Source organism: Cryptomeria japonica, chromosome 10 (assembly GCF_030272615.1).
Source record: "Cryptomeria japonica chromosome 10, Sugi_1.0, whole genome shotgun sequence".
NCBI classification, from domain to species: domain Eukaryota; kingdom Viridiplantae; phylum Streptophyta; class Pinopsida; order Cupressales; family Cupressaceae; genus Cryptomeria; species Cryptomeria japonica.
In genome coordinates, this window is record NC_081414.1 from 434,377,322 (window position 1) to 434,393,923 (window position 16,602).

Here is a 16,602-nt window from a genome sequence, read left to right on the forward strand (position 1 = left end):
ACAATAGAAGGAAGAAATGAATTACCCCTTATACACTCACATTTAATTAATTGAGGATGAGAAGGAAAACTAGCTCTATATTGGTTTGAGAATGATGGAGCTATTACATAATTCCTTGGTGTTAGAGAAGGGTTTCCACAATGTGATCATAAGGCAGGATTTGTTGTAGACTTAGATAGAACAACATACTTTGGAGAGGCAAGTGCCTCTGTGATAGAAGGTACAGATGAAAGTAATCGCAATGGCAAGAGTGAGTTAAACAACCTCCCTATTCAAAAATAGAATTCAGCATTGCTCATGGAAGAAACTGAAGTCAATATAGCAGAAGGAGAATTTGTACATAATATCCACTTAGCAAAATCATTAAACCAGGAAGAAAAGGACAAATTCATAAAGTTTTTCAAACAACGTCTGATCAATTTTGCTTGGTCCTATGCGGATATGTTATGCCTAGATCCAAAATTGGTGTTACATCATTTACCATTGCTACCAAGAATTAAACAGTACAACTAAAACCTAAGAAAGATGCATCCACAGATTGCATTACTGGTCAAAATGGAACTCCAAAAGCTTCTAGATGTGGGCTTCATTAGACCTATTGAATATACAGAGTGGATATCCAATTTGGTACCTATGATAAAGCCCACTAGGGGCATAAGAATCTGTACCGACTTCCAATATCTAAACAAAGCATGTCCTAAGGATGGTTTCCCATTACCTAACATAGACATGATAGTTGACTTAACTATTGGGAATGAAATGCTTTCATTAATGGATGGTTTCTCATGATATAACCAGATCAGGATTGCACCAAAATATCAACACAAGATGAAATTTACCTATCCATGGGGAGCATACTGCTGGCACATCATGCCATTTGATCTTAAGATTGCAGGAGCAACATATCAAAGGACTATGACAACATTATTTCATGATATGATCCACAATATCATGGAAGACTATGTGGATGATCTATTGACTAAATCACAGACAAGGGAAGGTCACCTTGAAGTCCTTGCAAATATATTTGATCAATTAGAGCAATACAATGTCAAGTTAAACCCAAAAAAGTTTGTGTTTGGTGTAACAACAGGAAAACTTTTAGGATTTATTGTGTCTAGCAAAGGAATTGAGGTAGATCCAACAAAAGTCAAAGAAATCATGGATATACAACCTCCATCAACACTCAAGCAGTTAAGAGGGTTATAAGGGAGATTACAGTCTATAAGAAGGTTTATAGCATAGTTAGCCAATAAATGTCATCCATTTCAGTATTTACTCAAAAAAGGAGTCATCTTCAAATGGACAGAACAGTGGGAAGAAGCTTTTCAAGCTTGAAAGGATTATCTTCTAAATACTCCAATATTAGTTCCACTTACTCAGGGAAAGCCCCTATTACTATATATATCAACAACAAACTCATCTTTGGGAGCCCTATCGGCACAACATGATGATCAAGGAAAGGAAAGAGAAATATACTATATAATTAGAACCCTAATTGGATATGAGCTTAACTACACTCCTATAGAACGAGCATGTCTAGCAGTGATCTTAACATCTAAAAAACTTAGACATTATATGTTGAGACACAAAGTCTAACTCATCACACGCTTTGATCCACTCAAATATTTGTTAAGTAGAGCAACATTGACTGGAAGATTGGCTAAGTGGGTCATGATTTTAAGTGAGTTTTATATAGAGTATGTGGATAGAAAGGCAATTAAAGGGCACATTATAGCAGATCAGTTAGCAGAGGCTCCCTTGCAAGATAGTCACCCACTACTACTAGACTTTCCTAATGAATTTGTGTTTATATTGACAACATCCACCATGTGAAAATTATACTTTAATAGATCCTATACAAATCATGGAGCTAGAGCCGGGATTATTTTCATCACCTCTCGAGGTGATTCTATCCCTCAGTCATTCAGAATCAATTTTCCCTGTATGAACAATATAGCTGAATATGAATATCTCATCAAAGGACTTTGTACCATTGTATAGTGGAGGATAAAATAATTACAATTCTATGGTGACTCATAGCTAATTGTAAATCAAGTCAATGATGACTATAACACAAAATATGATAAACTAGTGCCTTATAAACAAACCTTAGAAGATTATAAAGAACATTTCAATAATATCACTTTAGAAAAGATTCCAAAGATACAAAACAAGGCAGTCGATGCCATGGCTACAATAGGGTCTCTACTAAATATTCCTAATAATGAAACTCAAATCAAGTTTATTGTAGAACAATTGATGGTACCGACATATGAGATTCCCTCATCAGAATATGTATGTGTAATTATGGGTCCTAAATCCCCATGGTATAATGAGGTATACGCATACTTACATACTCAGTATATGTCTCCTGAATTGTCTAGAAATCAAAAGAAAACTCTCATTCGACAAGCATCCAGACAGACTATTATTGCTAACACATTGTACAGAAAGGGCCTTGATGGAACACTTCTCTGATTTCTTGATGTAAAGAAGCACAACTTTCCCTAAAAGAGGTACATGATGGAATTTGTGGGGCACATCAAAGTGGCCCACCACTATCAAAGAAATTGTTAAGAAGTGGATACCATTGGCCAACTATGGAAAAGGATGCCAATAAATATGTACAAAAATGTAGACAATGTCAATTACATGGAGACCTCATTCATGCACTCGCACAAGATCTACAACCTATTACATCACCCTGGCCATTTTTACAATGGGGGTCAGATCTTGTTGGTAAAGTTAATCCTACTTCTTCCAATGGGTACAAATTCATCTTAATGACTACTAAGTATTTTACTAAATGGGTAGAGGCAATCCCTCTTACATACACCATTGAAAAGAAAATAGTGAAATTAATGCTTAATTACATTATCTATCGATATTGTATTTCAATGTGCATAGTGATTGATAATGGACGTCCATTCCAGAATCAAGAAATGAGAGAATTGTGTGAACAATTTCAAATACAACAGAGATTTGCAAAACCATATTATCTGCAAAGCAATGGACAAGAAAGGGCAACAAACAAGACAATATTAAAGATACTAAAGAAGGTTATCACTGATATAGGATGGGACTGGCATCTCAAGTTAGATCCCGCACTTTGGGATTATAGAACAGGGTTATGCACACCTACAGGAGCAACACCATATTCATTTGTCTATAGAACAAAAGCAATACTACCTATTGAAATAAAACTACCATCTTTAAGAGTCTCCTTAAAACACATCATATCAGAAGAAGACTATTGGGTTGCAAGCTTACAAGAACTTGAAATGCTCGATGAAAAGAGACAAATTGCTTTAAATAATTTGCAAGGTTACCAAAACAGACTAAGAAGGAGTCACAAAAAATGAGCACACCTAAGGAATTTTGAAGTGGGAGATCTACTTCTCAAGGAGAGCCAAAGAAACCTAGCAGAACATGAAAATCTAGGGAAGTTTGAACCTAACTGGCTAGGTCATTTTATCATAACAAGGGTTATAGGAAACAGAACATACAATTTGGCTACCATGGAGGGAGATCCATTCCTTGGCCCTATGAACAACATGCACCTTAAATGATATTATATCTAATGGTTGGGTTATTTTAGGTTTTGTTTTCCACGGTGCATCTCATTTTATTCAAAGCATTGCATCACATATAGTTTCCTTTTCAAATGCATTGCATTCGCAAAATTTCTGCATTTACATCTAGCAACATCAATAAAACAAGGCAATTGTCCAAGTTTATCATTTGTTTGCATTCAAGAGAAACAAGGGTCATCTCCTTTCTTAGATATTAAGACATGAAGTCTTTGAGGTCCTAAGGTCATACATTTTCAACATTTCCTTGTGATGATGCTTTACTTATAGTTGGGTAGTGATTTCAGTATTTGAGACTTGTTAACCCAAAATCTATCAATTTATATATCTCAAGCACATTAAAAAAATCTCTAATTCATTCCAGATACCTAGTTAATCATATGACTAGTGAAAAATCTAAAATTCTAATTCAGTGTTGTTGTAATTGTCACACCCAAGTAGGTTTCACTACTTACAAGTCAAGGCAAGAAAATTAAAAAGAAAAAGTGTCATTCCAAATATCCATCTCAAGGAAAAATAGAAATGATATATAACTAAAATATCACGCATACAAAGTGCGACAAAAATATTGACTATGGTAAAATGCGAGTAACTCCATTGAGGCTATGAACGTGTGCTGGTAATGGAGCAATATTTGAGAAATTACAATCTTTAACCTCGTCAGAGCTCTATAAGCTTGTTGGTAGTGAATCTCTATTCGAGATGCTTTTGAAGTTATAATACTCCTCGTAGCTAGTCATATAGGATGTTAAGGATCTTTAATGAACACAAGAGCAAGAATTAACTCATTTGCACACACATGGACAAAAGAAGATCAAAGTTTCAAGAACCAATGGGGAATTTTTCTGCAACTCCATTTGTAAATCCTAGTCACTAAGTGTGTTAATTTGGACATTCCAAGAGACCTTACGAATTGATTGACCACTTATCTATTAAATGTTTTGCACCTCCAATTCAATTGGTGTACTACAAAATGCTAAATAGACACAATCATCCTTGATTTGAATAAGAAATGCACATTCATCATTCATATTGTATTAACATAGGTCATGTCAAAAATTCATTGTCTCCATATAGTTTCTATAGATCATCATGTCATATAGGTTTGCATACTGGGGGCATAGCTAAAAAATAAAAAAACATCCATATAAAGTCCTGAAAAAATCATAAAAATCAAATACGATCCTGAAAAAATCAAATCCAAAAATAGTGAAAAGAAAAGAAAAAAACCAAAAACATTAAGAAAAAGTCCTGAAAAAATTGACCAGAAACATCCATCTAATATCAATCTGAGAAAATCAAACCAAAAACATTCAGATAAATTCCTGAAAAAATCAAACAAAAACATTCAAATATCAATCTATATAATCCAAAAACATCAAAAAATCTCTTGGAAAAGAACTAAAAATAAAAAATCAATAAAAAAACTTGCAATAAAATTTCTCGCAAGAATCAAACACCCTAGCAAATATCTAGCAAACACTTCGCATGAAGTTAACAAAGGTTACGACTATCCAGTCAAACATCTGCAATCAAGTGATCAAAGTGTCTTATCAATCATATCATATCCATATCAAGTGATCATTATCTTGTCTTAAACAAACATAGATACACTTGAAATCAAACAGGTCAGTCTTAAACGGGGTCCACAACTTTCTGAGATCAGACATTATCAACCATCACATCAAGCAACTGAGAACAAAGGCACAAGGTCAGTATAGCTGCTGAATTTTATCTAGGTCGGTCTTTATCTTTTATCATTTGGTGATAGGTCATGTTCCTATGCTACTCAAGGATGTCCACAAGTGACTAGAGGAGCCATGATGGGCATTATCTTTTAATTTGTTTGTTGTTTGTGGTGTCAACCAATGAAGTTCTAGGGAAATTTCTCTAGTGGGTGTCTGTGATAGGAGCATTCAACTTGTGAATTCCACACATACCTCGACCACTAGTGTATTTCCCAAAATGGAGGGTTTCACTCCTTGCTTGCTACGTGTTTGTTTCTTCGATGAGATATCTTTACATCTTGGTTCCTTATTCCCTAATGTTCTAAGCTCCATTGTTCCATAATAAGGCTCAGTGATGAATATATATTGTGCAATAAATAATGACACAAGTTCATGAATCAATCATTCTCATTTTCATCTCATTTACTTATTGCTAGTTTGTTGATTTATTTTTCTCATCATCTCTTTCAAAATCATTTTTCTATCATCTAACATTATTCTTTCATCAATATCTTCTTTCTTTCATCTTACTAACATTTCTTCAAGGTACATCTAAGTTATAAGGGATAAAACACTATTTTGACATCATTATACAAAAATAGAATTGCATTAATATATTTAAAATTGCACTCATATTTTAACTTGCATTCATAGATTATAGTTGCATGAGTATCATATAAGATAAGATTGAACCAATCATCACATCACAAATCAGGTAAAAATAATTACATACATAGAACATAATGCATAATAGATCGCTGCCAAAAAATTGCATATCATATATATAACTCAAAAATGGTAATGTGTCAGAATACAATAATCATAAAATAGGTCCAAAGGCTTAGATAACATGATCTCAATGTCTCAACCCACACTACCTCTATCTCCAGGTGGATCCTACCTACTAGATTAGGCCCCAGGATGTCGAGGTGGACCCATAACACCACCACTGCTAGTCCTCTGTGTAGAAGTCCTACTAGAGCCATAATGACCTCTAACCTCATTGAAGCTCAGAGCTCTATGTCCCTTAGGTACAACATCATGGTAGAGTTGTTGGTAATAAAAGGCCTCCTGTACAACGTAGTAGAGTCTGTCAAACTATCTGCGTGCATCGGTACCCTGAGCAAACTGCTGGTCATAAGTGGTCTGTACCATCTGCATCTTCCTTGATTTGTTATTTCTCTCCCTCTAGTGCACCATAGTCTTTGTGAAATGCCTCTTGCTCATCGTCTTGTTACTGTCTGAGTCTGGCAACCTCATCCTCTAGACTTTGAATCCATGCTCTAATAATCTGCAGATCGTCATCATCTCCATCTCCCCCATGTCCACCATCTCCTCCACCCTCTGTAGTAGGAACATCCTCTAACTCCAGCATATCATCATCATCCCCATCCTCATTGCTCGATGACTCTGAAGAACCATCGTCATTGCCACTACTCATAGACGCGATGTCTCCACCAATGTCATCTCCTCCTCCACCCATGTCTCCTCCTTTGCCCTCCTCTCCTCTGCCATCTCTCCTCCTCAACTGTTATCTATGATGGCGTATCTACTGAGTTCTAATCAGAACAGTTGGATGAGTCAGTGGAATAGGCCTATATCTGGCCCACCATGCATCATACTCAGGAGTAGTCTTTGGATCTGTCATACCTGCACTCCAACCCCATTGTAATGCTTAAAGAGCATCAAACTCGATAGTAGCCACATGTGGCTCTATGCACGCACCCCAACTGGAAACCTCATGAGAAACATGAGCAAAGTAAGTTGTAACAACATGTGTCACCTGTACCTCTCCAAACTGTCTGAGTACCCATCCTAGAAGATACATCTCAATGATCCTCTACGTCTCAACTATCCTCCCTGTTAGGTCCCGGGAAGGAAAATTGAGACGGGGGGGTGAATTAGTTGTTAAATAGTTCTCAGTAATTTATAAACCAAATGCAAATTATTCCAACTTAAAATTAATGTCGGTAAACCAAAAGTAAGTGTCAGTAAAATAGGTTAATAGATATAACAATATCGGTGTAACTTAATGCATGAAATAGAAACAGAAACAATATCCACAACACATAACACAAATATTTTGACGTGGAAACCCGGTAAGGGAAAAACCACGGTGGGAAACCTTACCCACAATTAGATGATACTACTGCAGATAGTATGTGTATACAAAATGGGGTATGCACATGCAGAAAGGCCAACTGCCTAGAGCTCACTGCTCAATCATAAATTAGGAGTCACACTGACTACACAATTGGATGGTTAAATCCAATGATAATGTACTGCTCAAAATAGCATCTCCAATGTTGGATTCAGTACCAGTTAAGCTCTGAACATGAGTGTCAAAAGACCTTCATAACCTTCCTTCAACCTTCAAATAATGTCTTTGTGATTCACACAAGGATCTGCTTATTTTCTCTCTTCAATATTCAAACACACTCATCATTATTACCACGATCTTCAATAAGATCTTACAATCATATATACAAAACCTAAGACCAAATGAATAGGTCTGCTCACTAAAGATATTACAATTAAATCAATTACAAATAAGTCTTGATGTGATACAACATGTCAACTCAATTCATTTACCACAATAACTAATCAATAAAATAATCTCCATGGCGTGTCGTACTGATCTAGAATACCGGTCCATAACCTAGACTTATTTGTCAGTAAAGGCAAATCTATCAACCTGATTAGACCAATAATAAAAACACCAAAACCAAACTTCCAATCCATGTCTTTGACATAACCAAATGGTCTGTAAGTTATCATCGCTATCGGTGAACAATATAACCTGTTGGTGAACACATACCAGTGACTATGCATAAGTCACTAACCATATACCAGTGAACATAATGTAAACCTCCAAGAAGATAAGTGTTGACATCAATGACAAAACTAATGCAAAACATGACAAATTCATTGTAGGTCCCGGGGACAACTGAGAGGGGGGGGGTGAATCAGTTGTCTAATAAATTCAAACCAAAATCTTATTAACCAACATAATGCTTAATACCGGTAAGACAGTTAAGTATGTCGGTAAACAGTGTTAACAGAAAATTGCTATACTGGTAAGAATTAATGCATGAAACATAAACATAAAGTCATCCACAACACATGACACAAATATTTGTACGTGGAAACCCTGTAAGGGGAAAAACCACAGTGGGAAACCTTACCCACAATCAGATGATACTACTTTAGATAGTAAGTGTACAAAGAGGGGTCTGCATATGCAGAAAGGCCAATAGCCTAGAGCTCATTGCTCAATCACAGATGGGAGTCACACTGACTACAGTTGGATGGTTAAATCCAATGAGAATGTACTGCACAAAATAGCATCTTCATATGCTGGATTCAGTACCGGTGTAATGCTGATATGCTTCTATAAAAACCTAACTTCACCTTCAAATGATGTCTTCATGTATATCTCTGCTTGATCTCGCATATATCCTTCCTTAAATATTTTTTTCGCATTCCACACTTGATCTCACAAATAAGATCTTACATTTATACCATACCCTAAGACCAATTTTAGTAGGTCAGCTCTACAAGATATTACAATAAAAACATGTTACAAATAATACAATATCCGATGCAATAACCAATTGAATATGTCGGCTTAATGCATTTCCAACAATAATAAATCATCTCCATAGCGTGCCATGCTGATCTGGAAAAGATAAACCTGTCGGTGTAACCCTAGATAACCTGGACCTATTTGCCGGTAAAAGCAAATATGCAAATAAGAATATAGCAATGATTATTACTTCAAAGTAAAGTGTCCACATGATGTCTTCGACATTACCGGGTGTCTTCTATGTCAATGTAGGTACTGGTGAATATTATATCCTGCCGGTTAGCCATATACCGGTGACTGTTTTGAACAGTTTACTGATTACCAGTGAATGTTGTTGGATCTCCAAAGTAGGTGAATTTAGTAGGTGTTGACATCAATGACAAAACCATACCAAAATACAAACAATCTCCCCCTTTGGCATTGATGGCAACACAAGATGGAAAAACCATCAAAGTGCCAAAATAGAAATGCCAAGTACAAAAATTAACAATCTCCATTTCTCCCCCTGGGAGTAATATGTGTTCATACTAATCTCTCATACCAATCTCTCCTCAATGTTTTATCTCTCCCTAATGTTTTTCCATATATCTCTCCCCCTTTGACATCAAATGCCAAAGTCACAAAAAGTCAAGTTCATACAAAATACCAACCAATTCAATATACCAACTACTCCCCCTAAGAAGTAGCTTCCTCATCAAATACCAGAATAAAAGATTTGTCCATTTAATTCTATCGGTTGATGACAATCATCAATTGTCTAAGTCTCTACCGGTGGAGGTAAGACTCTGAGTTGATCTCTGAGATACTCAAAAGTTTCCTTAGGCAAAGGTTTTGTAAAAATATCTGCAAGTTGTTCTTTGGTATTCACATAAACCACTTTTATCTCCTTTTCTTCAACTTTTTCCCTTAGAAAATTTAGTTTGATAGAAACATGTTTTGTTTTAGAATGTAATACTGGATTCTTAGATATATCAATTGTTGCAGTGTTATCACAATATATAGTAATAGGTTCTTTGCATTTTACCTTTATGTCTTTCAACATTTGCTTAAGCCAAAGTACCTGTGTACAGTTTGTTGCTGCTGCAACATATTCTTATTCTGTTGTTGATAAAGATGTACAACTATGTTTCTTACTTAACCAAGAAAGTAATCTCTCTCCAAGAAAGAATGCTCCTCCAGTGGTGCTTTTTCTATCATCCACATCTCCTACCCAATTTGCATCTGTGTATGCATATAAATCAAAATTTTCATCTTTAGGATACCATAATCCAAGATTTGATGTGCCTTGTAAGTACCGGAAAATCCTTTTTACTGTTGATTCATGATTTTCCCTAGGATTACTCTGAAATCTAGAAACTATACATACTGCATTCATAATATCAGGTTTGGTCTGTGTCAAATACAGTAAACCTCCTATCATAGATTTGTATCTAGTTGGATTGACAAGTGTAGATTCATCCCTTTGAGATAATTTGTCATTTGTAGTCATAGGTGTGCTTACCGGTTTAGAGATTTCCATCCCAAATTTCTTAAGTAGTTCTTTCAAGTACTTAGATTGACTCAAAAATATGCCTTTATCAGTCTATAAAATCTGCAATCCTAAAAAGAATTTTATTTCTCCAATCATAGACATTTCAAATTCATGCTGCATTTTAAGAGAAAATTCTTTGCATAATCCATCTTCTCCTCCAAAGATTATATCATCAAAAAATACTTCCATAATCAAGATGTCATCATTAGTTACTTTGTAATATAAATTGCTATTTGCATTTCCTTTAGTAAAACCAATTTTTAAAAGATACTTATCCAATCTTGCATACCAGGCTCTTGGAGCTTGTTTTAATCCATACAGAGCTTTTCTTAATCTGCAAACCATATCATTGTCATCTGTCAAAGAAAATCCATCAGGTTGTTCAATATAGACTTCCTCTTCAAGATCTCCATTCAAAAATGCACATTTAATATCCATTTGGTAAACTTTGTAATCCTTGTGAGCTGCAAAGGCCAAAAATAATCTAACTGCCTCAATTCTAGCTACCGGTGCAAAGGTTTCATTGTAATCAACTCCTTCTTTCTGAGAATATCCCTTACACACTAGTCTTGCTTTATTCCTGACAACCTTACCATCTTCATTGAGTTTGTTTCTAAATACCCATTTTGTTCCAATTACATTTTTATTTTCAGGCCGGGGAACTAATGTCCAAGTATTATTTTTCTCAATTTGTCCTAATTCTTCTTCCATAGCTTTAATCCAGAATTTATCTTCACATGCCTCGTTGATAGATAATGGTTCAATTTGAGAAATAAGACATACCTCTTCATTTGCCAGTCTTCCTCTAGTCATGACTCCTTTAAATTTGCTTCCAATTATCTGATCTTCAGAATGATTCAGTCTTACATACCGGGGTGTCTTAGTATGTTGTTGTTCTTCAATTACTATGGAATCCTCTGATGATACCAGAGTAACTGGATCATCATTTTGTACCGGCAGATTTACTGTTGGTTCATTTGTCATAATTTATGTTACCAGTTCAGAGTCTATATACCTTGAAGTTCCTCTGAATTGTTCATCAATCTTTACATTTGTACTCTCAACAATTTTTTGTAATCTTTTATTAAAACATCTATAAGCTTTACTCTTAGATGAATAACCAAGAAATATTCCTTCATCACTTCTAGGATCAAACTTTCCAATATACATCTCTTCTAATATAACATTTACTTCCAAAAATTCTAAAATACTTAAGAGTAGGAGTATTACCAAACCATAGTTCATGAGGGGTCTTACCGGTTTCACCTTTGATGTGAACTTTGTTGAATGTATAGACAGCAGTGCTTACTGCCTCTCTCCAGTACACATGTGGTAGATTTTCTTCTGATAACATACTTCTTGCTACATCCAAAATAGTTATGTTTTTCCTTTCAACAACTCCATTCTGTTGTGGTGTCTGAGGTGCTGATAACTGTCTTTTGATTCCATTTACTTCACAGAATGTATTAAAATCTCTAGATGTGAATTCTCCTCCTTGATCAGATCTTAAACATTTAATTTTGTTACTGGTTTCATTTTCAACCATTGCTTTGAATAGTTTGAACTTTCCAAGTGCTTATAATTTTTCCCTGAGAAAAGTAACCCAACACATTCTAGAATAATCATCAATAATTAGCATGAACTATCTATCATCTTGTAAGCTTTTAGTTCTAGCCGGACCACATAAATCAATGTGAATTAAATCAAGAACATTATTGGATTTTTCTGGAATACTTTTGAAACTAGCTCTAACTTGTTTTCCAAATTGACATTCCTTGCAAATTGTATTCTGAGGTTTCATAATTCTAGGTAGATCTCTAACTACCTTAGAAGTATTGATTTTTACCATGCAATCAAAATTTACATGACATAGTCTTTTATGCCATAGCCAACTTTCATCTATATGAGCAATTAAGCATGCCTTTTCACTATTATTCAAATGAAAGATATTACCTCTAGTCTGATTACTGGTTGCAATTTCCAAACCAGTTCTATTCATGATTTTGCATTTTCCATTTTTAAATTGTAACTGAAAACCTTTCTCAACTAATTGACCAACACTTATAAGATTATGTTTTAATCCTTCAACATAGTAGACATTGTCACTGTTATGTTTACCATCAAGAGATATTGAACCCTTACCTTTGATTGAACAGGCTTTGTCATCTCTGAATATTACTAAACCTCCATTGTATTCTTGAAAGTTCAAGAATTTACCTTTGTCTCCAGTCATGTGATGTGAGAATCCTGAGTCAATAATCCATTCATCCTTTGATTCAACTTTACCTGCTAGGGCTTGTTCTACCGGTTGAGCAATAGGTACTAGTTGATCTTCTATTATAGCAACAAAGACCCATTCGTTGTCTGTTGGATCCTCATCAGAATCATCAGTCACACCTTCATCAGCAATGTAGCAGGATTTATCTTTATTTTTCTTAAATCTGTATCTCTGATATTCAGGATTAGGTTTGTATGTCCTTCTAGCTTCTTCTCTTAGTCTAGCATGTCTATTAGGTCATCTTGAATCCATATGACCAATCTTATTGCAGTTGAAACATTTAAAAAATGCTTTACCTTCATACTTACTTCCAATTGGACCTTTTGGCATTTTTCTTGCAAATAGTGCTTCAAGCTCTTCAAGCTCTTCATTCTCCTTCCTGGTTTCTTCAAGTTCTCTTGCATAAAAGGCTCTCCACTCTGATTTATCAAAAGATGGAGCAGATGATGTTGATGCTTTGAAGGCCAAATCAGTTTTTATAGTAGCAACAGGACCAAATTCCTCAATTTCAAAAGCTGAAAGTTTTCCAATCAATGTATCCCTAGTTACTGATGTATTAGGCATTGTTCTCAACTCATTAATAGCAGTAACCTTCATTTTATATGTCAGTGGCAAACCTCTTAAGATTTTTGAAACAATCTCATCTTCACTCAAGGTTCCTCTACAACATTTGATACCTAAAACAATTTCATTTACTCTTTCCATAAAAGCAGAAATCCTTTCATCTTCTTCCATTTTTAGATGTTCATACCTGACTCGGAAGCTTTCAAGTTTTGCAATTTTGACTGTGGAATCCCCTTCATTCAATGTTTCCAAATGATCCCAAATAGCTTTTGCAGTGGATCTATCTGATAATCCCATGATTTGTTGATTTGATAATGCGCTCAAAAGTGCTTCTCTTGCTTTGCAATCATTTTCTTCATCTTTAGCTAAAGTAATAGGAGCAGTCTAACCAGCTACAATAGCAATATAACCATTCTTAGTAACTTCCCAGATATCTTTACCAATGCAATTCAGATGTGTCTCCATTCTGATTTTCCATATTCCATAGTTGGTTCCATCAAGTTTAGGACTATCCTTTCTGAAATAATTAGTAGACATTGGATCTCCTCAAGTTGTTAAACTTCTACAAAAAGAGGACTAGGCTCTGATACCAATTGTAGGTCCTAGGGACAACTGAGAGGGGGGGGTGAATCAGTTGTCTAATAAATTCAAACAAAAATCTTATTAACCAACATAATGCTTAATACTGGTAAGACAGTTAAGTATGCCGGTAAACAGTGTTAATAGAAAATTTCTATACTAGTAAGAATTAATGCATGAAACATAAACATAAAGTCATCCACAACACATGACACAAATATTTGTACGTGGAAACCCTATAAGGGGAAAAACCACGGTGGGAAACCTTACCCACAATCAGATGATACTACTGCAGATAGTAAGTGTACAAAGAGGGGTCTGCACATGCGAAAAGGCCAACTGCCTAGAGCTCACTGCTCAATCATAGATGGGAGTCACACTGACTACAGTTGGATGGTTAAATCCAATGAGAATGTACTGCACAAAATAGCATCTTCATATGTTGGATTCAGTACCATTGTAATGCTGATATGCTTCTATAAAAACCTAACTTTACCTTCAAATGATGTCTTCATGTATATCTCTGCTTGATTTCACATATATCCTTCCTTAAATCTTTTTTTCGCATTCCACACTTGATCTTACAAATAAGATCTTACATTTATACCACACCCTAAGACCAATTTTAGTAGGTTGGCTCTACAAGATATTACAATAAAAATATTTTACAAATAATACAATATCCGATGCAATAACTGATTGAACATGTCATCTTAATGCATTTACAACAATAATAAATCATCTCCATAGTGTGCCATGCTGATCTGGAAAAGATAAACCTGTCGGTGTAACCCTAGATAACCTGGACCTATTTGTTGGTAAAAGCAAATATGCAAATAAGAATATAGCAATGATTATTACTTCAAAGTAAAGTGTCCACATGATGTCTTCGACATTACCAAGTGTCTTCTATGTCAATGCAGGTACCAGTGAACATTATATCCTACCGGTTAACCATATACCGGTGACTATTTTGAACAGTTTACTGATTGCCGGTGAATGTTGTTGGATCTCCAAAGTAGGTGAATTTAGTAGGTGTTGACATCAATGACAAAACCATACCAAAATACCAACATTCATCCATAATACCAACAATCTCCCCCTTTGGCATTGATGGCAACCTAGATGGAAAAACATCTAAGTGCCAAAAACAGAATGCCAAAAATAGTAAACCAATCAATCTCCCAAACATAGATCAATACAAAGTTTGTTTCAGAACCAAAACCAAAATACATATATCCAAAGAGTATATCTCTGCCCCAATGAATAATGTCTCCTCCAAGAAATAATGTTTTTCCATAGATATCTCTCCCCCTTTGACATCAAATGCCAAAGCAGCTAAGAATTCAAACTTAACATTCAACCAACTACTCCCCCTGAGAAGTAGCTCTCCTCCATCAAAGCTGAAAAAAGATTTTTCTATTTAGTTCCTATCAGTTTGATGCCAATCATCAATGTCTAAGTCTCTACTGGTGGGGAAATTACCCCAAGCTTCTCTCTGAGATATTCAAAAGTTTCCTTAGGTAGAGGCTTTGTAAAGATATCTGCAATTTGCTCTTTAGTATTCACATAAACCAATTTCACTTCATTTGCTTCAACATTCTCTTTCAGAAAATTATACTTAATAGAAACATGCTTTGTCTTAGAGTGAAATACTGGATTCTTTGATATGTCAATTGCTGCTGAATTATCACAATAAATGATTATTGGTTCTTTGGATTTTACCTTTATATCCTTCAACATTTTCTTGATCCAAAATCCCTGAGTACAATTAGTTGTTGCTGCAACATATTCTGGTTTTGTTGTTGATAATGATGTACTAGTCTGCTTCTTACCGATCCATGAAATCAATCTGCTTCCAAGAAAGATTGCACAACCAGTGGTACTCTTTCTGTCATCTACATCACCTGCCCAATTTGCATCAATGTCTGCACATAAATCAAAATTTTTATCTTTAGGATACCATAAACCAAGATTTGTTGTTCCTTGTAGGTACCGGAAAATCCTTTTAACTGCTAATTCATATTTTCTTTAGGATTGCTTTGGAATCTTGAAACAATACATACTGCATTCATTATATCAGGTCTTGTTTGTGTCAAATAGAGTAAACCTCCAATCAGAGATCTGTACCTTATCGGATTAATAGGAGTTGAATCATCCTTCAATGTCAATTTATTAGTTGTAGTCATAGGAGTACTTACCGGTTTGGAATTCTCCATACCAAATTTCTTCAAAAGTTCCTTCAAGTACTTAGTTTGACATATGAATATACCTTTATCTGTTTGTGAAATCTGCAAGCCTAAAAATAATTTTATCTCTCCAATCATAGACATTTCAAATTCATTTTGCATCTAATTATCAAAGTCCTTACACAATCCATCTTCACCTCCAAAATTGATATCATCTACAAAGAATTCAATAACCAAAATATCATCATTGGTGATCTTGTAATATAAATTGTTGTCAGCATTACCTTTTGTGTAACCAAGCTTCAAAAGATATTTATCCAATCTAGCATACCAAGCTCTGGGAGCTTGCTTCAATCCATATAAAGTTTTCCTTAACCTACAAACCATATCCTTATTATCTGTCGAAGAAAATCCATCAGGTTGTTCAATGTAAACTTCCTCCTCAAGATCTCCATTCAGAAATGCACATTTTACATCCATTTGATAAACTTTATAGTTCTTATGAGCTGCAAATGCAAGAAATAGTCTAACTACCTCAATTTTGGCTACCGGTGC